The sequence below is a fragment of the Triticum urartu genome, chromosome 1A (assembly GCF_056163025.1).
Source record: "Triticum urartu cultivar PI428250 chromosome 1A, HENAU_Tu73, whole genome shotgun sequence".
Classification (NCBI taxonomy): domain Eukaryota; kingdom Viridiplantae; phylum Streptophyta; class Magnoliopsida; order Poales; family Poaceae; genus Triticum; species Triticum urartu.
In genome coordinates, this window is record NC_141873.1 from 94,087,418 (window position 1) to 94,113,168 (window position 25,751).

A 25,751-nucleotide genomic window follows, 5' to 3' on the forward strand; every position below is an offset into this window, starting at 1 on the left:
AATGCTCATATTGGTTCCAACATATTCTACGAAGATCTTTATCGGTCAAACCGCATAACAAAATACGTTGTTCCCTTTGTCATCGGCATGTTACTTTCTTGAGATTCGATCATCGCTATCTCAATACCTAGTTCAATCTCGTTACCGGCAAGTCTGTTTACTTGTTTCGTAATGCATCATCCCGTAACTAACTCTTTAGTCACATTGCTTGCAAGGCTTGTAGTGATGAGCATTACTTAGAGGGCCCAGAGATACCTCTCCGACAATCGGAGTGACAAATCCTAATCTTGATCTATGCCAACTCAACAAACACCATCGGAGACACCTGTAGAGCATCTTTATAATCACACAATTACGTCGTGAGGTTTGATAGCACACAAGGTGTTCCTCCGGTATTCGGGACTTTCATAATCTCATAGTCAGAGGAACATGTATAAGTCATGATGATAGCAATAAAACTAAACGATCATTTATGCTAAGCTAACGGATGGGTCTTGTCCATCACATCATTCTCCAATGATGTGATTCCGTTCATTAAATGAAAACACATGTCTATGGTCAGGAAACATAACCATCTTTGATAAATAAGCTAGTTAAGTAAAGGCATACTAGCGACACAAAGTTTGTTTATGTATTCACACATGTACTAAGTTTCCGGTTAATACAATTCTAGCATGAATAACAAACATTTATCATGATATAAGGAAATATAAAACAACAATTTTATTATTGCCTCTAGGGCATATTTCCTTCAGACTTCTGTCGGGACTTTAAAGCTCACCACATTCCAACAAGTGTTGTTGAGAGCAACGTGAGAATTCTGCAATCTCAAGCAAGGAAGCATGTCCATGTATCAATAGAACATCCAGTTTTGGAAACTTGCTCGCTTCTTAAGGTAGGACATTCCTGATGAAAAGAGCATGATCTATCACTTCAGGGGTGGCCTCAGAGAGGATCTGCAGTTAGCGCTCGTTCTTGTTAAGCCTACTCAGTCCGATCAGTTCTATAACATGGCCCTCAAGCAAGAAGGCGCTCAGCTCAAGGGTGAGGCTTCAAAGAAGATAATCAGGGATGCAGTTCAATCTTCTTCTTCCTCACTAGTGGCAGCTAAGCAACAGAAGTTCTGGCTTCCTCCGCCTCCTCCGTTTCATCAGCCCTACCAGCAGAAGAAAAAAGGTGGCCATGGATCTTCCCACCCACCCAACCCAGACTATCAGAACAAGTCTCACACTTAGGCTCCGAGGATAGGTGGTCCTCCTCCTCCACTGATACGTCTCCGTCGTATCTACTTCTCCAAACACTTTTGCCCTTGTTTTGGACTCTAACTTGCATGATTCGAATGGAACCCCGGACTAACGCTGTTTTCAGCAGAATTACCATGGTGTTATTTATGTGCAGAAACAAACGTTCTTGGAATGACCTAAAACTTCACGGAGCAACTTTTTGGAAAATATAAAACATACCTGCAAAAGATGAAGGCCAGGGGGCCCACCACCTATCCACAAGGGTGGGGGCTGCGCCTGCCCCCCTAGGGCGCGCCCCCTACCTCGTGGGCCCCCTGGTGCCTCTCCGACTCCAACTCCAACTCCAACTCTATATATTGTGTTTCAGGGAGAAAAAAATCAGAGAGAAGAAATCATCGCATTTTACGATACAGAGCCGCCACCAAGCCCTAAAACCTCTCGGGAGGGCTGATCTGGAGTCTGTTCGGGGCTCCGGAGAGGGGAATCCGTCGCCATCGTCATCATCAACCATCCTCCATCACCAATTTCATGATGCTCACCGTCGTGCGTGAGTAATTCCATCATAGGCTTGCTGGACAGTGATGGGTTGGATGGGATCTATCATGTAATCGAGTTAGTTTTGTTAGGGTTTGATCCCTAGTATCCACTATGCTCTTAGATTGATGTTGCTATGACTTTGCTATGCTTAGTGCCATGATTTCAGATCTGAACCTATTATGTTTTCATCAATATATGAGTGTTCTTGATCCTATCTTGCAAGTCTATAGTCACCTATTATGTGTTATGATCCGTTAACCCCGAAGTCACAATAATCGGGATACTTACCGGTGATGACCGTAGTTTGAGGAGTTCATATATTCACTATGTGTTAATGCTTTGTTCCGGTACTCTATTAAAGGGAGGCCTTAATATCCCTTAGTTTCCATAAGGACCCCGCTGCCACGGGAGGGTAGGACAAAAGATGTCATGCAAGTTCTTTTCCATAAGCACGTATGACTATATTCGGAATACATGCCTACATTATATCAATGAACTGGAGCTAGTTCTGTGTCACCCTAGGTTATGACGGTTACATGATGAACCGCATCCGACATAATTCTCTATCACCGATCCATTGCCTACGAGCTTTACATATATTGTTCTTCGCTTATTTACTTTCCCGTTGCTATTGCTATCATTACACAAAATACCAAAAACATTACTTTTACTACTGTTACCTTTTGCTACCGTTACCACTACTATCATATTACTTTGCTACTAAATACTTTCCTGCAGATATTAAGTTTCCAGGCGTGGTTGAATTGACAACTCAGCTGCTAATACTTGAGAGTATTCTTTGGCTCCCCTTGTGTCGAATCAATAAATTTCGGTTGAATACTTTACCCTCGAAAACTATTGCGATCCCCTATACTTGTGGGTTATCATCCACCTCCTCGCCTAGCTTCTGAGATTACTTGTTACAAATGCGGTCTGAAAGGACACTACTCAAACAAGTGCTTCAACCAAAGGTGCCTTCCGCCTCCTCCTCCGATCGGATCAGCAAGCAACGCAGTTGTCAAGCATAATCCCAAGCATGCAAAGGTGAACATGATGAATGCATCTCAAGCAGAGGATTCTTCAGAAGTGAGCATGGGTAACCTTTCAGTTAACTCCATTCCTGCTAGAGTGTTGTTCGACACTAGTGCATCGCATTGTTTCATGTCAACGTCGTTCTTTACCAAGCATGAATTCACTCCTTCACATTTTGGTAGACCCATGCCCTAGAGGCAATAATAAAGTGGTTATTATTATATTTCCTTTTTCATGATAATTGTCTACTGTTCATGCTATAGTTGTTTTAACCGGAAACCGTAATACATGTGTGAATACATAGATCGTAATATGTCCCTAGTAAGCCTCTAGTTAACTAGCTCGTTGATCAATAGATGGTCATAGTTTCCTGACCATGGACATTGGATGTCATTGATAACGGGATCACATCATTAGGAGAATGATGTGATGGACAAGACCCAATCCTAAGCGTAGCATAAGATCGTGTAGTTTATTTGCTAAAGCTTTTCTAATGTTAAGTATCATTTCCTTAGACCATGAGATTGTGCAACTTTCGGATACCATAGGAATGCTTTGGGTGTACCAAATGTCACAACATAACTGGGTAGCTATAAAGGTGCACTAAAGGTATCTCCAAAAGTATCTGTTGGGTTGGCACGAATCAAGGCTGGGATTTGTCACTCCATATGACGGAGAGGTATCTCTAGGCCCACTCGATAATGCATCATCATAACAAGCTCAAGGTGACTAAGGAGTTAGACACGGGATCATGCGTTACGGTATGAGAAAAGAGACTTGCTGGTAACAAGATTGAACGAGGTATAGAGATACCGACGATCGAATCTCGGGCAAGTAACATACCGATGGACAAAGGGAATTGTATACGGGATTGATTGAATCCCCGACATCATGGTTCATCTGATGAGATCATCGTGGAACATGTGGGAGCCAACATGGGTATCCAGATCCCGCTGTTGGTTATTGGACGGAGAGATGTCTCGGTCATGTCTACATGGTTCCCAAACCCGTAGGGTCTACACACTTAAGGCTCGGTGATGCTAGAGTTGTTATGGGAAATAGTATATGGTTACCGAAGGTTGTTCGGAGTCCCGGATGAGACCCCCGACGTCACGAGGAGTTCCGGAATGGTCCGGAGGTGAAGAATTATATATGGGAAGTCCAGTTTCAGTCACCAGAATAATTTTGGCGGTTATCAGTATTGTACCAGGACCACCGGAAGGTGTTCGGGGGTCCACCGGGTGGGGCCACCTGCCCCTGTGGGCCAAGTGGGCTGAACAAAGGTGGGAACCAGCCCCTGGTGGGCTGGTGCGCCCCAAGGCCCCAAGGCACCTAGGGTTTAAAACCCTAGGGCGTGGGGGCGCCTCCCACCTAACTTGGGGGCAAGTCCTCCCCTTGGCCGCCGCCCCCCTAGATGCATCTAGGGGGGCCAGCCCCCTCTCCCTTCACCCTATAAATAGAGGGGTGGGAGGGCAGATGCACCCCCTTCCCCTGGCGCAGCCCTCCCCCTCTCGAACACCTCCTCCTCCTCCATAGTGCTTGGCGAAGCCCTGCCGGAGAACTGCAAGCTCCACCACCACGCCGTCATGCTGCAGGAGCTCTCCCTCAACTTGTCCTCTCCCCTTGCTGTATCAAGAAGGAGGAGACGTCCTCGGGCTGTACGTGTGTTGAATGCGGAGGCGCCGTCCGTTTGGCGCTTGATCGGATCTTCCGCGATTGGAATCGCCGTGAGTACGACTCCATCAACCGCGTTCTTGTAACGCTTCCAGTTAGCAATCTTCAAGGGTATGAAGATGCACTCCCTCTCTCTCGTTGCTAGCATCTCCTAGATTGATGTTGGTGACACGTAGGAATTTTTTTGAATTATTACTATGTTCCCCAACAGTGGCATCATGAGCTAGGTCTATGCGTAGATTATATGCATGAGTAGAACATAAAGTAGTTGTGGGTGATGATTTGTTCAATCTGCTTACCGTTACTAGTCTTATCTTGATTCGGCGGCATTGTGGGATGAAGCGGCCCGGACCGACCTCACACGTATGCTTACGTGAGATTGGTTCCACCGACTGACATGCACTTGATGCATAAGGTGGCTAGCCGGTGTCTGTCTCTCCCACTTTTGTCGGATTGGATTCGATGAAAAGGGTCCTTATAGAGGGTAAATATCAATTGACATATCACCGTTGTGGCTTTTGCCTAGGTACGAAACATTCTTGCTAGAAACCCATAGCAGCCACGTAAAACATGCAACAACAATTAGAGGACGTCTAACTTGTTTTTGTAGGGTATGCTATGTGATGTGATATGGCCAAAAGGATGTGATGAATGATATATGTGATGTATGAGATTGATCATGTTCTTGTAATAGGAATCACGACTTGCATGTCGATGAGTATGACAACCAGCAGGAGCCATAGGAGTTTTCTTAATTTATTGTATGACTTGCGTGTCAATGAAAACACCATGTAATTACTTTAGTTTATTGCTAGACGTTAGCCATAGTAGTAGAAGTAATAGTTGGGGAGACAACTTGACGAAGACACGATGATGGAGATCATGATGATGGAGATCATGGTGTCATGGCGATGACGATGGTAATCATGCTGCGCCTCGAAGATGGAGATCAAAGGCGCCATATGATATTGGCCATATCATGTCACTTTATGATTTGCATGTGATGTTTGTCATGTTTACATCTTATTTGCTTAGAACGACGGTAGCATAAATAAGATGACCCCTCATTAAAATTTCAAGAAAAGTGTTCCCCTAACTGTGCGCCATTGCAAAGGTTCATTGTTTCGAAGCACCACATCATGATCGGGTGTGATAGATTCTAACATTTGCATACAATGGGTGTAAGTCAGATTTACACATGGTAAACACTTAGGTTGACTTGACGAGCCTAGCATGTACAGACATGGCTACGGAACACAAAAGACCGAAAGGTCGAACATGATTCGTATAGTAGATGCGATCAACATGGAGATGTTCACCGTTGATGACTAGTCCGTCTCACATGATTATCGGACACGGCCTAGTCGATTCGGATCATGTATCACTTAGATGACTAGAGGGATGTCTATCCGAGTGGGAGTTTATTAAATAATTTGATTAGATGAACTTTATTATCATGAACTTAGTCTAAAATTTCTTTACAATATGTCTTGTAGATCAAATGGCCCACGCTAATGTTGCCCTCAATTTCAACGTGTTCCTAGAGAAAACCAAGCTGAAAGACGATGGTAGCAACTATATAGATTGGGTCCGTAACTTGAGGATCATCCTCATAGTTACCAAGAAAGCATATGTCCTTGAAGCACCGCTAGGTGACGCACCCATTTTCCCAGCAACTCAAGACGTTATGAATGCCTAGCAGTCGCCTAGTGATGATTACTCCCTAGTTCAGTGCGGCATGCTTTACAGCTTAGAATCGGCGCTCCAAAAGAGTTTTGAGCAGCACGGAGCATATGAGATGTTCCAAGAGATGAAAATGGTTTCCCAAGCTCATGTCTGGGTCGGGAGAAATGAAGTCTCCGACAAGTTCTACAGTTGTAAGATGGATGAAAAAAGGTTTGTCAGCAAGCATATACTCAAAATGTCTGGGTTGCACAACCGCTTGTCTCAGCTGGGAGTTAATCTTCCAGATGACTTGGTCATTGACAGGACCCTCCAGTCGCTTCCACCTGGCTACAAGAGCTTTGTGATGAACTACAATATGCAAGGGATGGAGAAGTCCATTCCTGAGTTATATTCAATGCTGAAATCAGTAGAGGTGGTAATTAAAAAGGAATATCAAGTGTTGATGGTGAATAAAACCACTAGTTTCAAGAAAGGCAAGGGTAAGAAGAACTTCAAGAAGGACAGCAAGGGAGTTGCCACGCCCGGTAAATCAGTTGCCAGGAAGAAGCCAAAGAATGGACCCAAGCCTGAGACTCAGTGCTATTATTGCAAGGGAAATGGTCACTGGAAGCAGAACTGCCCCAAGTACTTAGCGGACAAGAAGGCTGGCAACGCCAAAGGTATATGTGATATACATGTTATTGATGTCTACCTTACCAGTGCTCATAGTAGCTCCTAGGTATTTGATACCGGTGCGGTTGCTCATATTTTTAACTCAAAACAGGAGCTGCGAAATAAGCAGAGACTGGCGAAGGACGACGTGACTGTCGGTGTCAAAACTGGCGGATCTCGGGTAGGGGCTCACGAACTGTGCGTCTAAGGCGGATGGTAACAGGAGACGGAGGACACAATGTTTACCCAGGTTCAGGCCCTCTCGATGGAGGTAATACCCTATGTCCTGCTTGATTGATCTTGATGATATGAGTTTTACAAGAGTTGATCTACCACGAGATCGTAGAGGCTAAACCCTAGAAGCTAGCCTATGATTCTGATTGTTGTTGTCCTACGGACCATACCCTCCGATTTATATAGACACCGGAGGGGCAGCTAGGGTTACACAGAGTCGGTTACAAGGGAGGAGATCTACATATCCGAATTGCCAAGCTTGCCTTCCACGCAAAGGAGAGTCCCACCCGAACACGGGACGAAGTCTTCAATCTTGTATCTTCATAGTCCAACAGTCCGGCTAAGTACATAGTCCGGCCGTCCGAGGACCCCCTAATCTAGGACTCCCTCAGTAGCCCCTGAAACAGGCTTCAATGATGATGAGTCCGACACGCAGATTGCCTTCGGCATTACAAGGTGGGTTCCTTCTCTGAATACTCCATAGAAGATTTTGAACACAAGGATCATGTCCGGCTCTGCAAAACAAATTCCACATACCATCGTAGAGAGTATAATATTCCCACAAATCTAATATGCTGACAACTTTTCATAATGTGACATCACGCCATGGACCAGTCATTAGTCGAACCATTTTTCTCAACCAGCTACTACACGTATTGCGAGGCGGTTTTCTGGGCATGTCTTGTCGAAGCAGAGATCGTGTCCCCTTATCACGGGATTCTCATCGATACGGGTGTGGGTAACCCAATCGTGCTAACAATTATGGCGCATGGGGAATAAGAGAGTTTTACCAGGCAGGTGGGGAGGCACATAGTTTCTTCCGCCCTTATGAAGAGACAAGGACTCCTCGTTTTCACTGACGCCTTCTTCTTCCCTGCCCATCCATTCTTGCGCACTCGAGCTCTGATACGTCTCCAACATATCTATAATTTTTGATTGCTCCATGCTATATTATCTACTGTTTTGGACATTATTGGGCTTTATTATCCATTTTTATATTATTTTTGGGACTAACTTATTAACTGGAGGCCCAGCTCAGAATTGCTGTTTTTTGCCTATTTTAGGGTTTCGAATAAAAGGAATATCAAACGGAGTCCAAACGGAATGAAACCTTCGGGAACGTGATTTTCTCAATAAACAAGACCCGGGAGACTTTGACCCTACGTCAAGACACAAAAGAGGAGGCCACGAGGTAGGGGGCGCGCCTACCCCCCTAGGCGCGCCCTCCACCCTCGTGGGCCCCCTGTTGCTCCATCGACGTACTCCTTCCTCCTATATATACCTACGTACCCCCAGACGATCAGATACGGAGCCAAAAACCTAATTCCTCCGCTGCAACTTTCTGTATCCACAAGATCCCATCTTGGGGCCTGTTCGAGAGCTCCGCCGGAGGGGGCATCGATCACGGAGGGCTTCTACATCAACACCATAGCCTCTCCGATGAAGTGTGAGTAGTTTACCTCAGACCTACGGGTCCATAGTTATTAGCTAGATGGCTTCTTCTCTCTTTTTGGATCTCAATACAATGTTCTCCCCCTCTCTTGTGGAGAACTATTCGATGCAATCTTCTTTTTGTGGTGTGTTTGTTGAGACCGATGAATTGCCGGTTTATGATCAAGTCTATCTATGAATAATATTTGAATATTCTCTGAATTCTTTTATGCATGATTGGTTATCTTTGCAAGTATCTTCGAATTATCGGTTTGGTTTGGCCTACTAGATTGATCTCTCTTGCAATGGGAGAAGTGCTTAGCTTTGGGTTCAATCTTGCGGTGTCCTTTCTCAGTGACAGTAGGGGCACCAAGGCACGTATTGTATTGTTGCCATCGAGGATAACAAGATGGGGTTTTCATAATATTGCATGAGTCTATCCCTCTACATCATGTCATCTTGCTTAAAGCGTTACTCTGTTTTTAACTTAATACTCTAGATGCATGCTGGATAGCGGTCGATGAGTGGAGTAATAGTAGTAGATGCAGGCAGGAGTCGGTCTACTTGTCTCGGACGTGATGCCTATATACATGATCATACCTAGATATTCTCATAACTATGCTCAACTCTGTCAATTGCTCAACAGTAATTTGTTCACCCACCGTAGAATACTTATGCTCTCGAGACAAGCCACTAGTGAAACCTATGGCCCCCGGGTCTATCTTTATCATATTAATCTCCTACTACTTAGTTATTTCCTTTGCCTTTATTTTACTTCGCATCTTTATCACAAAAGTGCCAAAAATATTATCTTATCATATCTATCAGATCTCACTCTCGTAAGTGGCCGTGTAGGGATTGACAACCCCTATTCGCGTTGGTTGCAAGGATTTATTTGTTTTGTGCAGGTACGAGGGACTCGCGCATAGCCTCCTACTGGATTGATACCTTGGTTCTCAAAAACTGAGGGAAATACTTATGCTACTTTGCTGCATCATCTCTTCCTCTTCGGGGAAAACCAACGCAGTGCTCAAGAGGTAGCAAGAAGGATTTCCGGTGCCGTTGCCGGGGAGGTCTACGCAAAAGTCAACATACCAAGTACCCATCAGATATCCTTATCTCCCACATTACATTTTTTGCCACTTGCCTCTCATTTTCCTCCCCCACTTCACCCTTGCTGTTTTATTCGCCCTCTCTCTCTCTCTCTATCCTCCATCTCTTTCTCTATTTGCCTCTTTTTGCCCGCTTGCTTTTTGTTTGCTTGTGTGTTAGTTGCTTGCTTGTCACGATGGCTCAATATAGTACTAAATTATGTGACTTCACCAATACCAACAACAATGATTTTATTAGCACTCCGATTGCTCCTCTTACCGATGTTGAATCTTGTGAAATTAATACTGCTTTGCTGAATCTTGTCATGAAAGATCCATTTTCCGGCCTTCCTAGTGAAGATGCCGCTACCCATCTAAATAGCTTTGTTGATTTGTGTGACATGCAAAAGAAGAAAGATGTGGATAATGATATTGTTAAATTGAAGCTATTTCCTTTTTCGCTTAGAGATCGTGCTAAAGCTTGGTTTTCGTCTTTGCCTAAAAATAGTATTGATTCATGGAATAAGTGCAAAGATGCTTTCATCTCTAAGTATTTTCCTCCCGCTAAGATCATCTCTCTTAGAAATGACATTATGAATTTTAAGCAACTTGATCATGAACATGTTGCACAAGCTTGGGAGAGAATGAAACTCATGATACGTAATTACCCTACTCATGGTTTAAATTTGTGGATGATTATACAAAAATTCTATGCCGGATTGAATTTTGCTTCTAGAAATCTTTTAGTTTCAGCTGCGGGAGGCACTTTTATGGAAATCACTTTGGGATAAGCTACTAAACTCCTAGATAATATTATGGTTAATTATTATCAATGGCATACTGAAAGATCTACTAATAAAAAGGTGCATGCGATAGAAGAAATTAATGTTTTGAGTGGAAAGATGGATGAACTTATGAAATTATTTGCTAATAAGAGTGTTTCTTCTAATCCTAATGATATGCCCTTGTCTACTTTGATTGAGAATAATAATGAATCTATGGATGTGAATTTTTTTGGTAGGAACAATTTTGGTAACAACGTGTATAGAGGAAATTTCAACCCTATGCCTTATCCTAGTAATCCCTCTAATAATTATGGTAATTCCTACAACAATTATTATGGAAATTATAATAAGATGCCCTCTGATTTTGAATCTAATATGAAATAATTTATTACTTCACAAAAGAATTTCAATGCTTTGATTGAAGAAAAATTGCTTAAGATTGATGATTTGGCTAGGAACGTTGATAGAATTACTCTTGATGTTGATTCTTTGAAACTTAGATCTATTCCACCTAAGCATGATGTCAATGAGTCTCTCAAAGCCATTAGAATTTCCATTGATGAGTGCAAAGAAAGAACTGCTAGGATGCGTGCTAAGAAAGATGCCTTTATAAGAGCGTGTTCTTCTAGTTCCTATGAAAATAAAGATGAAGATCTAAAAGTTATTAATGTGTACCCTATTAAATCTTTGTTTTGCAATATGAATCTTGATAATGATGGGACTAAATATGATCCACCTTTACCTAGAAGGCATTCCAACAATTCAGAATTTTTTGATCTTGATGCTAAAATTGATAAAAGTGGGATTGAAGAAATTAAAACCCTAGATGTTGCTAAACCCACTATTATGGATTTCAAGGAATTTAACCATGAAAATTGCTCTTTGATTGATTGTATTTCCTTGTTACAATCTGTGCTAAATTCTCCTCATGCTTATAGTCAAAATAAAGCGTTTACTAAACATATCGTTGATGCCTTGATGCAATCTTATGAAGAAAAACTTGAATTGGAAGTTTCTATCCCTAGAAAGCTTTATGATGAGTGGGAACCAACTATTAAAATTGAAATTAAAGATCATGAATGCTATGCTTTATGTGATTTGGGTGCTAGTGTTTCCACAATTCCAAAGACTTTGTGTGATTTATTAGGTTTCCGTGATTTTGATGATTGCTCTTTAAACTTGCACCTTGCGGATTCCACTATTAAGAAACCTATGGGAAGAATTAATGATGTTCTTATTGTTGCAAATAGTAATTATGTACCCGTAGATTTTATTGTTCTTGACATAGATTGCAATCCTTCATGTCCTATTATTCTTGGTAAACCTTTCCTTAGAACGATTGGTGCAATTATTGATATGAAGGAAGGAAATATTAGATTCCAATTTCCATTAAGGAAAGGCATGGAACACTTTCCTAGAAATAAAATTAAATTACCTTATGAATCTATTATGAGAGCCACTTATGGATTGCCTACTGAGGGAGTCCTGGATTAGGGGGTCTCCGGACAGCCGGACTGTTGGACTATGAAGATACAAGATTGAAGACTTCGTCCCGTGTCCGGATAGGACTCTACTTGGCGTGGAACGCAAGCTAGGCAGTACGGATATGGATATCTCCTCCTTTGTAACCGACCTTGTGTAACCCTAGCCCCCTCCGGTGTCTATATAAACCGGAGGGTTTTAGTCCGTGGGATAACATACAATCATACCATAGGCTAGCTTCTAGGGTTTAGCCTCTCCGATCTCATGGTAGATCAACTCTTGTAATACCCATATCATCAAGAATAAATCAAGCAGGACGTAGGGTTTTACCTCCTTCAAGAGGGCCCGAACCTGGGTAAAACATCTTGTCCCCTGCCTCCTGTTACCATCCACCTTAGACGCACAGTTCGGGACCCCCTACCCGAGATCCGCCGGTTTTGACACCGACGTTGGTGCTTTCATTGAGAGTTCCTCTATGTCGTCGCCGTTAGGCTTGATGGCCCCTATTATCATCGATAGCGATGCAGTCCAGGGTAAGACTTTTCTCCCCGGACAGATCTTTGTGTTCGGCGGCTTCGCACTGCGGGCCTACTCACTTGGCCATCTGGAGCAGATCGAAAGTTACGCCCCTGGCCACCAGGTCAGGTTGGGAAGCTTAAATTACATAGCCGATATCCGCGGAGACTTGATCTTCGACGGATTCGAGCCCCTACCTTGTGCGCCACGCGGTCACGATGAGTACGATTTAGCTCTACCATTGGACCGTATTCAGGAGATCGCACCGACAGCCGCTCCGAGACTCAATTCGGAGCCAGTTGCGCCATTCATGGACGGGTGGTTAGACCCCGTCACGGAGGCCGTATCCTTAGCGGCGATCGAGCCGAATATCGACCTTACCCTTCACGAGAGCCGTGTTGTAAAACTGCTGGATCCTTCTCCGGCCACGGACTCTGAACCGTCTGCGCTCGTTCCTAACGAATCCAATTGGGCGCCGATCATGGAGTTTAGCTCCGTGGATATTTTTCAGCAGTCGCCCTTTGGAGACATACTGAACTCATTAAGGTCTTTCTCCTTATCAGGAGGATCCTAGATGAACCATGTCCGACAGGATTGGGATGCGGATGACGAAGAAATTCGCCACCCACCCACCACCCACTTAGTAGCCACTGTCGATGACTTAAATGACATGCTCGACTTCGACTCCGAAGACACCGGCGGTATGGACGACGATGCAGGAGACGAACAGGAACCACTGCCCACAGGGCACTGGACGCCCACTTCATCACATGACGTATACATGGTGGACACACCAAAAGAAAACGACGACGAGGAACGGAAGGACGCAACGAAGGGTTGTCCCCTCGAGAAGCAGTCAAAGCAGCGGTGTAAGCGCCGCTCCAAATCCCGCCTGGGCGGAAACAACAATCATATAGACCCAGCGTTAGAGCAGGGTGAACCATCGCCGGACCACGGCAACACGGAGAATCAAACCGAACAACCCAACTCTATCAAAGATAATAGTCCGAATGACATCACACCGGACAATCACCCGAAGCAACAGAATGCCCGTCAAAGGCTTATTGCCACCGTGAGGAGTCTAAGAAAGCAGAAGCAAAGGCTCAAGGCTGCGCAAGACACACTCAGAATCAGATGGAGTAAAGTACTCAACACAGCAGCGAAGTACGGCAGTAATCGCCCCACCAAGAGCTACCCGAAGCGGAAGTTGCTACCTGAATTCGATGAGGAGGCCTTAGATCCCCCGCAACCAAAAATTGAAATGGCCATCTGGCCGGATAGACGACCTCACGGCCAACACAGAGCGGCAAACAACACCGCACATAAGCCAATACGCGATCCACGCGAGGGCTCGCATCGAAAGGACGGCGCAACCAGATCCATCTATGGACCATGCAAGCGCGCTCCAGCATACGATGCAACACAACAAACATCCGAACAACGCGGTACACCCAGATACAGGGGTGCCGCACACCCCTATGTTTCTCCGACGAGGTGCTGGACCATGAATTTCTAGAGGGATTCAAACCCGTAAACATAGAGGCATACGACGGAACAACAGACCCTGGGGTCTGGATTGAGGACTATATCCTCCATATCCATATGGCTCGAGGAGATGATCTCCACGCCATTAAGTATTCACCACTCAAACTCAAAGGCCCAGCTCGGCACTGGCTTAAAAGCCTCCCCGAAAGCTCCATTGGAAGCTGGGAAGAGCTCGAAGACGATTTTCGGGCAAATTTTCAAGGGACTTATGTCCGACCTCCGGATGTGGACGATTTAAGTCATATAACTCAACAGCCCGGAGAGTCAGCCCGAAAGCTTTCGAAAAGGTTTCTTACTAAAAAGAACCAAATAGTCGACTGTCTGGACGCCGAAGCCTTGGCAGCTTTGAAACACAGCGTCCGAGATGAATGGCTTGCCAGACACCTCGGCCAAGAAAAGCCGAGAACAATGGCAGCATTAACAATCCTCATGACCCGCTTTTGCGTGGGCGAGGACAGCTGGCTAGCCTGATGCAACACCAGCGACCCAAGTACATCCGAAGTTAGAGATGGAAACGGGAAATCATGACGCAACAAAAATAATAAGCGCCGGAATAAAGAAGATAGCCCGAAGAGCACGGCGGTAAACGCTGGATTCAGAAGCTCTCAGCCAGGTAAGCAAAAGCCACCCTCTAAAGGCACCCGAGACGAACTGTCTAGCCTAAACAAAATTCTGCACCAAATATGTCAGATCCATAGCACCCCCGATAAACCTGCAAATCATACCCACAGAGAATGTTGGGTCTTCAAGCAGTCTGGCAAGCTCAACGCCGAACATAAGGGGCAGGATACACCAAGCGAAGACGAGGATGAGCCTTGCAAGCAAAACACTGGGGAACAGAAGAAATTTCCACCCGAAGTCAAAACAGTAAACGTGTTACACGTGATAAAGGGGAGAAGCAAAGCGGCATTCCCAAATAAACATGCCAAAGGGCCTATCACCGCAGAGTTCTGTCACTGGCCGTCTCAACCAATCACCTTCAACCATCAGGATTACTCAGCAAGTATCCGAAGTGCAGGATGGGCTGCCTTGGTATTAGATCCAATAATTGACGGATACCACTTCACACGAGTCCTGATGGACGGCGACAGCAGCTTAAACCTGATATATCAGGACACAATCCGCAAAATGGGGATAGACCCAACGAAAATTTGCCGCAGCAACACTACCTTTAGAGGAGTAATGCCAGGCCCAGGGGCTCATTGCACGGGCTCCCTGCTACTAGAAGTTGTATTCGGCTTCCCTGACAGCTTCCGTAGCGAAAATTTAACCTTCCACATTGCTCCGTTCCAAAGTGGCCATCAAGCACTACTTGGACATGAACCTTTCGCTCGCTTTAACGCAATACCGCATTACGCTTCCCTCTTGCTTAAGATACCCCGTCCACGTGGCATCATTACAGTAAATGGAAATATTGAGCGATCCCTGCGCGCCGAAGAGAGTGTGGCTGCCTTGGCAGCCGCACACTAAAACGGCCTCACCAACTAAAGCATTCGATAGGTCGTCAAGACCACAGACACGGTTAGACGAGTCCGACGCAGCTATATGTAATTCATACAGGTTTTGATGACCACACCCCTATTACAAATAAAAGGGGCTCAACGCGTGCAGACAAGTGGCAATTTTTACTCATCTTGAACTGTACATGGTTTCTTTAAACCTACTTTTTTGCACAACAAATTTTCACCTAAGTTCCTCTCTTTTACAGATGACCATCGTGCTACACCCGACCAGAATACGGCACAACGGAGACATAGGCGTAGACGTGCAGCAGGGACCCGTTCCAAGGATTCTTTTTAGATTAAGACCCTGCGTCAACCTTTTTTACTGTCTCTTATTGGTACACATCCCTTGGATTCTCAGTACAATTGAGAAGGATGCTGACGTCTTGGCATGTGGCCACTTCAGAGCAATGCACGTACCTAGACACCAGGGGCTTCTTACAAAGGGCACTGTTCAGGCCCACAATAAAGACTGAATACCTTAGGGAGTGTTCGGCGTCGCGAGTTTGGCCTTATATGCATCAGCTTCGAATCATGTCTTTGGTCAAATGTTGGGTTTGCCGGCTCCTGTGTTTTGCTACCTTACGTTCCGCTCTATCGGCTAAGGCGGCACCAGGAAAACTACTGCGATTGTGCCCTGGTTCATCCGGACGAGCACCTCAGTAGAGAAAGCCAAAAACTGACTGTCATGATATAGCGCGAGACTGGTCAACCACTCGATGACCCATCGGAATCTTAGAATTCCTCCGCCTTAACGAAGGGCCGTTTCCCGGCCGGGCAAGTACGCACCTCGAATTCTGATGAGTGCGGAGCCACCAGGGCCTATATAGTAGCCCCACTGTCAAACTCCTATGGCTAAGTGAAAGTGTTAAAGCATTATAGTCCGGTTGCCTAGTTCACTGCGCCATCACCTCCTTATTAGGACCAAGACGTTGGATTAAGTGTGAATACGCGTCTTCTGCGAACACCCCCGCATTATATGCGTGGGGGCTGAAGCCGACGACTGCAATCTTTCAGATTATACACATGTATACATAAACGGCCGCACAAGAGGCATCACAATACTTTCAGGCACAAGTATAAAAACAGCCTTGATAAACTCAATAAAAACATTGTTTTTACAATGGGAATACATGTCATTCAAACATAATATTCTTCGATCACTGGGCCTCTACCAAACGAGCAACCTCAAGAACTTCTTCAAAATAGTGCTCGGCAGCCACTCGGCCTATGGCCGAACCCTGTGCCGCAACAGTGCTAGCATCCATCTCCGCCCAGTATGCTTTGACACGGGCAAGGGCCATCCGCGAGCCTTCTATACACGTCGACCTCTTCATTGCATTTATGTGCGGCACCGCACCAAGGAACTGATGCACTAAGCTGAAATAGCTGTTCAGCTTCGGCTTTTCCGGCCACAGATGATCTATGACAGCCCTCATGGCAAGTCCGGACAATCTATTGAGTTCGGCCCATTCGGCAAGTTGATCAGTTAGTGGAAGCGGACGCTCTGGAACGTTAAACGGCGACTAGAATAGCTTGTCCACTTCACGATCTGTTTGATCTCGGAAGTATTCGGCCGCATCGACTGCACTCGCCGTCAAATCCAGATATGCGTCTGCCGAACTCCACGGCCGATCTAGAGGGGCATACCACGGATCTCCGAACTTCCTCCGCAGCAAAAAGGGCTTCCCAGCCACGATATCACCGTCTTCACGCAGCTCCTCCTTCTTCGCTCTCATGGCAGAGCGGGTGTCTTTAGTCGCCATCGTGGCCTTTTCAAGGTTCGTTGCCTTCGCTCGGTTTTCTTCTTCAAGGAACTGGCAACGGTCAGCAGTGTCTTTTAACTTTATGGCCATCTTGGCCATCTTCTCTTTGCTCTCGCAATGCGCGGCCTTCTCATCTCTTAGCTCTTCGGCCGCCTTTAAAGTGGCCGCATTACTAATCCTTGCTTGTTCTTTGGCTCGGGAAAGTTTCGCCCGAAGGGTTTCCACGGTGGCAGCTCCATCTGCAGTCACAAAATATTAAAAATACTGGCATCACGCTGCTCTTACTATGTGACATTCACTAGAAAATATCACTTACCCTGTGCCTCATCAAGCCTCTTGTTAACAAGCTCAATGTCGGCATCCGCCGCATCCAGTTGCCGCTTTAGTTCAGCAAACTCATGAGTCCGGCTAGCCACCGGAGCTTCCACTACCTGCACATTAAAGCGGTATGGTTATTACCTGGGACTATGATCCTCTACTTGCCACCATTCTCGGTGACAACCAGAGTCTCAGGAGCTACTATCTACGCAGGGCACACCTAAAAATGTGCGGTACTATTACAAAGGTATATCATTTTATGTACCTCAAAGCCCGTTAGTAGACTCATAAAGGCGTCATGCAGGCCGCTTTCGGCGGATGAAATCCTTTCCATCACCGAACCCATCAATGTATGGTGTTCTTCCGAGATGGTCGCCCGCCTTAGCAGATCCCTCAGTGCGTCCAACCGCATACTAGACGGCGTCAGACTCTTTTGTTTGCCCTCTTCAAGAGCCGGATACCGGGGACTTCGGATGACCATAGGATTATCTTCTGGCCTCACCGGACCCGGGGAGGCCCTCCTTGACGACACTTCAAGGTCGCCCACTTCTTGAGCGGGGGAGTCCGGGGGAGGCGTTTCGCTCTCCATCATCTCCGGAAGAAGATCCCCCGAAGACGAGCTCTGTTGAGAAGGGCTAAGATCCGAAATTCAAGATAAACGCTTCGGTCATTTTTCCTCAGAAGTAAGGTAGAATATCTTTACTATTAAGTATATTTTGATCACTTACGGCTCGTTAGAGGGCTGATCCCTGCGCGGACTTTGTGCGGCAAAAGCACCCTCCAAGGTAGGACCCTCTGATGGAGACTTCTTCTCCCGTTTGGAAGCCTTGGTTTCCGGATCTTTAGAGGCAGTCCTCTTCCTTCCCCGAAGCGAGAGAAGGTCAGATTCTTCCCCTTGGTTATCCTCCTTCACGGAGGCGCTCATTCCCTCGGTTGGAATTGGTAGTGATGGGGGCCCGCATCCGCCCTCATTATTCCGCCCTTTATCTTCCTTTGAGGGCTCCGGGCAAGGTGCTAGCTCGAGCATCTTTTCCAGTACCGGATTGTCCAAACCCTCAGGAAGGGGGGCCGAACACCGAATCATCTATTGCAACAGAAATATTGCCAAAAAATAATTTTCGTTGCAAAAATCTCATTCTATCACCACATTTTCATTTTTGTGGCGACTAGCACGTCATAATGCAACATTATTTTATTGTTGCAATAAGTGCCATGATCATTGCAAAAAGGCTAGCCTTATCGCGACAAACAAAAAATCGTTGCAAAAATCTAGGCTTATGGCAACAAAAAAAATAACGTTGCATTAAGTATTGCTATTACCACAATTTATATATCGTGGCAATATTTTTACTTCCCCCACTCCACACCGGTTGCCTTCTTGTTTCCCACCAAAATTTTTAGCCGGTTGCTTTATTTCCCACGAAGAGACCTTCTCGTTCCCGGCAAAAATTACTTTTCCCGCACGGATACGGTGAGGTGCTCCACGAACTCCTTATAACTACTTTCAATCTGGATTAAACAGGACTATAATCTGATTTCACCCTATTAGGAAATCAGGTTTACTTCTCTCCGTCATGGCAGCTTCACGGCGTTTGTAGACGAGATCGGCGACTTCGCGGCATTGGTTGACGAGAAGATTCTTATGCGTACATCGGTAATTCCTTTCTCTACCTCTCTCTTGTTCCCGTGATGGGGTGCCCCACTTGACCTTCTCCCTGCTAGTCGCCGTCGTCGCCTAATCTTCATCCCATCTACCTGGGAGCCATGACCCTCTCACCTGCACAAAGGGGAATTTTCACTGCTTCCAATTAAGATGGGGAGGGAGGGCCGCGCGCCGCAGGGACTGTGAGTAGCGCTGCTGCCTCTTGCGCACGTCGGAGGGAATAGGTTGATGGCCGCTGCACCACAGCTAGCTGTGCCGGCGGGAGCAGCTCAGGGAAAACGGTTGCCTCGGCGCTAGGGCTTGCCGTGCGGCTCCGACAGGAGCAGCTTCAGGGCCGACGGTCGGCGTCACGCTGGAGGTCGCCTCCGGACCAGGGCTTGCCGCGCGGCACCGACCAGATCAACTTCAGGGCCGGCGGTCACCAACGCACTGGGGCTCGCCATGTCGCGTCGCCGGATGGCCGCGACCTGTCGGAAGGGTGGGATTGCCGCCGCTCCCGTGGACAGCCCGTGGCGTGCTTTCCAGATCTACAACTATTCCGGTCTCATCTGCTCTGTTTTCCTCTCTTCTACTGTATGCCTCTGTTCCGTCAGGTATTTTTTTTTCTTTTATTCAAAACTTGTAGCTACATCATACAGCACAATCAGGCATCAACCTTTGAATGCACATATTAATTGTACGATGATAAGCCACATGGTTGGACGAACTACAAGAATATATGCATGCCCATGGCATGTAGTTTTAAACATTCAGCCGTCAATCCCTCTTTAGCCTGAATCGGCTCTGCCTTTCAACACTTTTTCCCAAGTACATCAAATGCAGGGACCATGTCATCATATAGTGCCTTGTGGCCTGTAGCAAGAATAGCCAGTTGGCCATCTTCATCTGGCTTCTTGTTCCCTCAAACCGGAGCTTCAGCAAAAGCTCCACCGTTTTGTTTAACTGACTCTTCTCTCTCTCGTCCCCTCATCCCTGACAGAGGCAAACGCACTCACACCTGCCGCTAGCGATACACACTTTTGCTCCTCTAGTGGGCAACCACAGGCTTCAGGTAAAATTGTTGATAGCCTGCTAGAGTGAAAGGTAAACATGAATATGGATTTAACCCCCAAAAATAGTCTTCAAGCTTTGATCAGGAAGTGGCACTGGATATGATCTAATTCCGATTGAGACCTTCACCCAATGCTCCCCAGTTAAATTTTCTCTTTTAGTTATAGTAAATGTAGTTATCAAACAATTGTTTAATGCCATGTACCTATGCATTTAGTATTTTTTCTGTCTAGTTTTTAGTTATGAGGCTTCGTTCCATTGTGTTCTTTGCATACCCAGCCTTGCTTTGGATTTCATAACATTATTCCCATACCAAAATTTATTGAGTTATCTCGTCAGATTTGGGCTCACATAAAAGCTGATACATAATTCTTGTATGCAGCAAATGGTATTACATTGTATTATGGTTCACCTTTTACTCATCCTTAGAAAAATTGTATGCAGGAAAGGTCGAAGTCAGGATAAGGAAGAAGCCAGTTCTTTGTTGCGTCAAGGACGACCTGTGAGAAGGTTTGTTTCTGTTATGTCAATATTCTCAAATTTTCATTTTTTTATTCAGTCTGAATGAAATAAGTTACTTTCAGTACACATATTTTCTCGTTTTGCTAATACCTATATGCATAGCGTTTAATGTTAAATTTGATAAGGTTTGTTTGGGTTATGTCAACATTCTCAAATTTTCATCTTTTTCTCAGTTTGAATGAAATAACTTACATTCAGTACTGTGTTCTCTTGTTTTGCTAATACCTAATATGCATATGTTGTAATCCTATTCTATAAACAAATATAACTACTATGCCAAATTTCATGTAGTACGAGTATCTATGAGGCTCAAAAGTTATCTGTATTATTTTGAGAAAAATAGCTCATGTCCTAAATGGACTACTATTCTGTTCTATTATACTACATACTATTTCTATATTTCAGATTCACTTTCCTGACAAGTGTGTAAATCCTTTATCTAATTTTCTAGTTTAAAATCAGCAAGATGGCTCGAGATAGGAGTTGGATGGATATGAATAGGGATTCCGCGGAGTGGCAGAGTGGCATTAAGGAATTTTTAGATTTGGCTTTTGATGGTAGTCCTGGAAGATCAACCGCTTTATGCCCATGTAGAAGATGTCTCAATGCTATTTACAAGGAAAGGGACGAAGTACACCTTGACCTGCTCATGAATGGGATGGATCCCAGTTATACTTGCTGGAAATACCATGGAGAGGATTCAGATGATGAAAGTACAGCTGAAGGATCTGAAGGTGAAGGGGTGAGAGGTGATGACTTTGCAGTTCGTGATTTGCTCAACACTCTCATACGTAGCACCGAGCCAGAAAGTAGCAAAACCACAGGTGAACGTACTAGTGAAGAGATGTTGCATGATGATGGTAATATCCCAGAAGGGTCTGCAGAAGGTAGAAGTAACGAAGAGGCAGGTGGATGTGCCAAGGCTTTCTTTGCTTTGTTGAAGGATGCTGAAAAGGAGTTGTACCCTGGTTGCAAGGAGCTCACAAAGCTTTCTTTCATTGTGAGACTCTACCAGATAAAGTGCTTGTTTGGGTTGAGCAACAGGGCATGTGAGGCAGTACTTCAATTGTTCACAGAAGCGCTTCCAAAAGGTCATTGTATTCCAAATTCTCTCGAGAAAGTTCAGAAGATAATCCGGGATCTTGGGCTTGACTACCAAAAGATACATGCTTGCATTAATGATTGTGTGCTATTCCGGAAAGAGTATGCTGACATGCATTACTGTCCGACCTGTAAGGAATGTAGATGGAAAGCTGCCGCCGCCGATGAATCAGATGTCGAGAGGACAAACCATAAAGGGAAGAAGCAAGTGGCCCTTAAAGTTCTAAGATATTTCCCACTTACTCCACGGCTACAACGTCTATTTATGACCGAGGCTACATCATCATATATGAGATGGCATAAGGACGACCGTGTGGATGATGGTATAATGCGGCACCCTGCAGATTCTTTGGCATGGAAGCATTTTGATAACATTTATTCTAAAGGATTCTCTTTGGATGCACGGAATGTAAGGCTTGGGCTTTCATCTGATGGGTTCAACCCATATGGGATAATGAATGTGTCATACTCTTGTTGGTCAGTGATTCTAATTCCATATAACTTGCCTCCTTGGTTGTGTTTGAAACAACCATATTGGTTAATGTCGATGATAATTCCTGGAAAAAAGTCACCAGGAAATAACATCGATGTATATCTACAGCCTTTGATAGATGAGCTCAAAGATCTATGGTATGTTGGTGCTGACACATATGATGCCACAATGAAGAAGAAATTTCAGATGCATGCAGCCCTCATGTGGACAATTAATGATTTCCCAGCTTATGCAATGCTATCTGGTTGGAGCACAAAAGGAAAACTAGCATGCCCATATTGCCACATGCACACAGACCATTTATGGTTGAAATATGGGTGCAAGTACTGTTACATGGGTCATCGCCGTTTTCTAAGTCGTGACCACAAGTGGCGTAGAAACAAGAGTTGCTTCAATAACGAGACAGAAAATAGAGATTCTCCGGTGCCACTCTCGGGCAATGACGTGGTACAACAACATGCAAGTTTTGAGCAGGAAACCTTTAGGAAAACTAGAAAGAGGAAGCGTGATGATGATAATAAGTGGCATAATTGGAGGAAGAAGAGTATATTTTTTGATCTCCCTTATTGGAAGAACTTGCTTATTAGGCATAATTTGGATGTAATGCACATTGAGAAGAACATCTGTGACAGCTTTTTAGGGACACTGCTTGATATGGATGGTAAATCAAAGGATACTCTGAAGGCCCGTCTTGATTTGCAGCACTTAAAGATAAGGAAGGATCTGCATCCAAATGTCAGTAATGGAAAGTATACTTTAAATCTAGCTTGCTATAATTTGACCAAGGATGAGAAGAAAATGCTATGCAAGTTTTTGCATGGTGTAAGGATGCCCGATGGTTATGCATGAAACCTAAAAAGATGTGTGGACCTCGAAGGTTGTAAGGTGTCTGGGCTCAAAACTCATGACTGCCATGTCCTCTTTCAGAAACTTCTTCCCATTTGGGTACGCAATATACTGCCCAAGAAATTTGTTGTCCCATTCCTCGAGCTAAGCCTATTCTTTGCTGCGATTTATTCCAAGGAATTAAATCCTGAAGAGCTAGCAAAGTTGAGTCGTACAATTCCAGAAACTCTCTGTCGACTTGAGATGATCCTTCCACCCCAGTTTTTTGATATCATGATGCACCTTCCTATTCACCTTGCTGAAGAAGCTCGATTAGGTGGACCTGTTGCTTACCGATGCATGTATCCCGTGGAAAGGTATTTGCGCACACTTAAAGGATATGTGCGGAACAAAGCTCACCCAGAAGGTTCAATTGTCGAGGGTTACATAGCTGAAGAGTGTCTAACATTTTGTAGCCGTTTTTTTGGTAACATTGATACCAAGCTTAACCGGCCAGAGCGTCATGAAGCTGCAGCTAGAGATGAAGGACCAGCTAGACTTAGTGTATTGGGCACAATTGATCACTCAAAGAAAGGTTTCACATTTGAAACACTTTCTAAGGCAGAGATGAAGCAAATTAGGCACTACATAATAACAAACTGCGAGTAATCCAACTCATGGACAGAGTAAGGATGTTTTTATTTTTTATTTTTTTTTCTTCATGGTACACGTGCACTGTTCTGAACCTACTCAACACTTTTGTTATAGTGAGCATCTGGATGAGCTTACAAGGGCTGGTGCTCGCGGTGTCCAGAAACGGCACAGAGACGAGTTTGTAGATTGGTTCGAGAGGCGTGTAAGAACATAGTACATAGTAATTACTTATGCTCGTGTTAATAAAAATAGTTGTGGCTCTTTCTAATAATTTGCACGTGTTAATACAGATCCAGGCACTTCACAAAGAAGGGAAAGTCAATGATCTTTTGTATGCCCTATCTAGAGGACCTGACCCTCGAGCTCGTGTTTATAATCGCACCTTCATCAATGGGTTTTTCTTTAGAAATGATAGTGTAGAAAGAGATTTGAATACCCAAAACAGCGGTGTTGTTGTTAGGGGTGATGCTCGATCTGGCAACCTTGATTGGTTTGGTGTGATCAAGAAAATTATTTGTGTAGATTTTCCCTCGAAAAAGGAGGTAGTGCTATTTCAATGTGACTGGTTTGATGTGCCCTTTGCCAATAAAAATCAAACACGGGCTACAAGAAGGATGATTATGGCTATATCGATGTAGATACTACCCGACTTCGATATAGGGATGATCCCTACATACTAGGCATTCAAGAAAAACAAGTGTTCTATGTGAGAGATGTCAAGAAGATAAATTGGGCTTCTATTGTTAGATTGAAGCCGCGAGACCTATATGCCATGCCATCCGTAGGAAATGATGACGATGGAACCGGAGCTGATGCTGACTTATTTGATATTGTAGTTGGAGATACAAATGTGCCAGACATAGAAGGGGATGTCGAAAGTTGGTCTAGATCTGGCATGGAAGGTGCGAGTGGTGATGCTTCAGATATTCCGAAGATACCCAAAGTTGATCCCGGAGATGATGAGCTTGAATCTGATAGTGATAGCTATGATGATGATGAGACATACATAAATGATGGCCATGTTCCTCATTTAGTACTCGACGAATCTGATGATGATGAGTTTTTTGTGTAGAACATTAGGATTAAGTTTTCTATAATATAGAGAGAAATAGATCTGTCCCTGTTGCTTGGTGTTATATTATGTTAATGTGATGAGAAATTTCAATATCATAACTCTGTTTTTACACATTGCATTGTTTAGACATGTTGCTATTTTTACTACCATCTTTTTCTTAATTGATTATCCCCTTCCTACCTTTTGTCATGCATTTGTTTAGGATATGCAATGGCATCAAGAGAAGATACCATCTTGGCACACCAGAATCGACAAACTACTCAGCAAGAATCTGGTAATCTGAACTATGTACATTTACTTTAGCAATTGCAAACAACTAATATTGTAAGCCCCTGGCAATATGTACTTTTCCTTAAATGATGGCCTCTCAACCCTCAATTTCTTGATTATTGTCTCATGATCACAAATACTATGTCCATCCCCACTACATCTTGCATTTGGTTCCTAGGAGCAAACATAATAAATTTGTAAGAACTACAAAAGTAAGTACGAGTTAAGAACTACATAATAAATTTGCCATCACACTTTGTGAAAATGCATGCAGGAATTGATACATCATATTATCTGAATGGGGCTCCAACTTTATCCTCAGGGCAAGACAACACTCAAACACGAAGGGGTATGTACTAGCTTGAAATATTCTCGTAATTCATAGTTCTACAATCATGTTTGAGTATGCCATTATTGTAACTTTGAAATATCTTTTCTAGCTCTTGTGACCAAAACCTTCTCATAGGAGCGTACTAACAATAATACAAATACCCAGCCACTACATTTGTAGCTAGCATGGGTACAGTATTGTTGAGAAGTATATATTTTTTTGATACAGTGACAGGAGGCTCTATATCATCGTCAAGGGATGATACCATCATTG

General features: G+C 44.5%; 1 pseudogene across 1 annotated transcript; it reads left to right on the forward strand.

Annotated features, from left to right (window-relative positions):
* The first annotated feature begins 21,191 nt into the window (after positions 1-21,191).
* LOC147990207 (uncharacterized) lies at positions 21,192-25,424 on the forward strand (annotated as a pseudogene). The gene is made up of 3 exons (XR_015603708.1): positions 21,192-23,834; positions 23,917-24,004; positions 24,093-25,424. The product of XR_015603708.1 is annotated as an uncharacterized LOC147990207 (transcript).
* Positions 25,425-25,751: the final 327 nt, after the last annotated feature.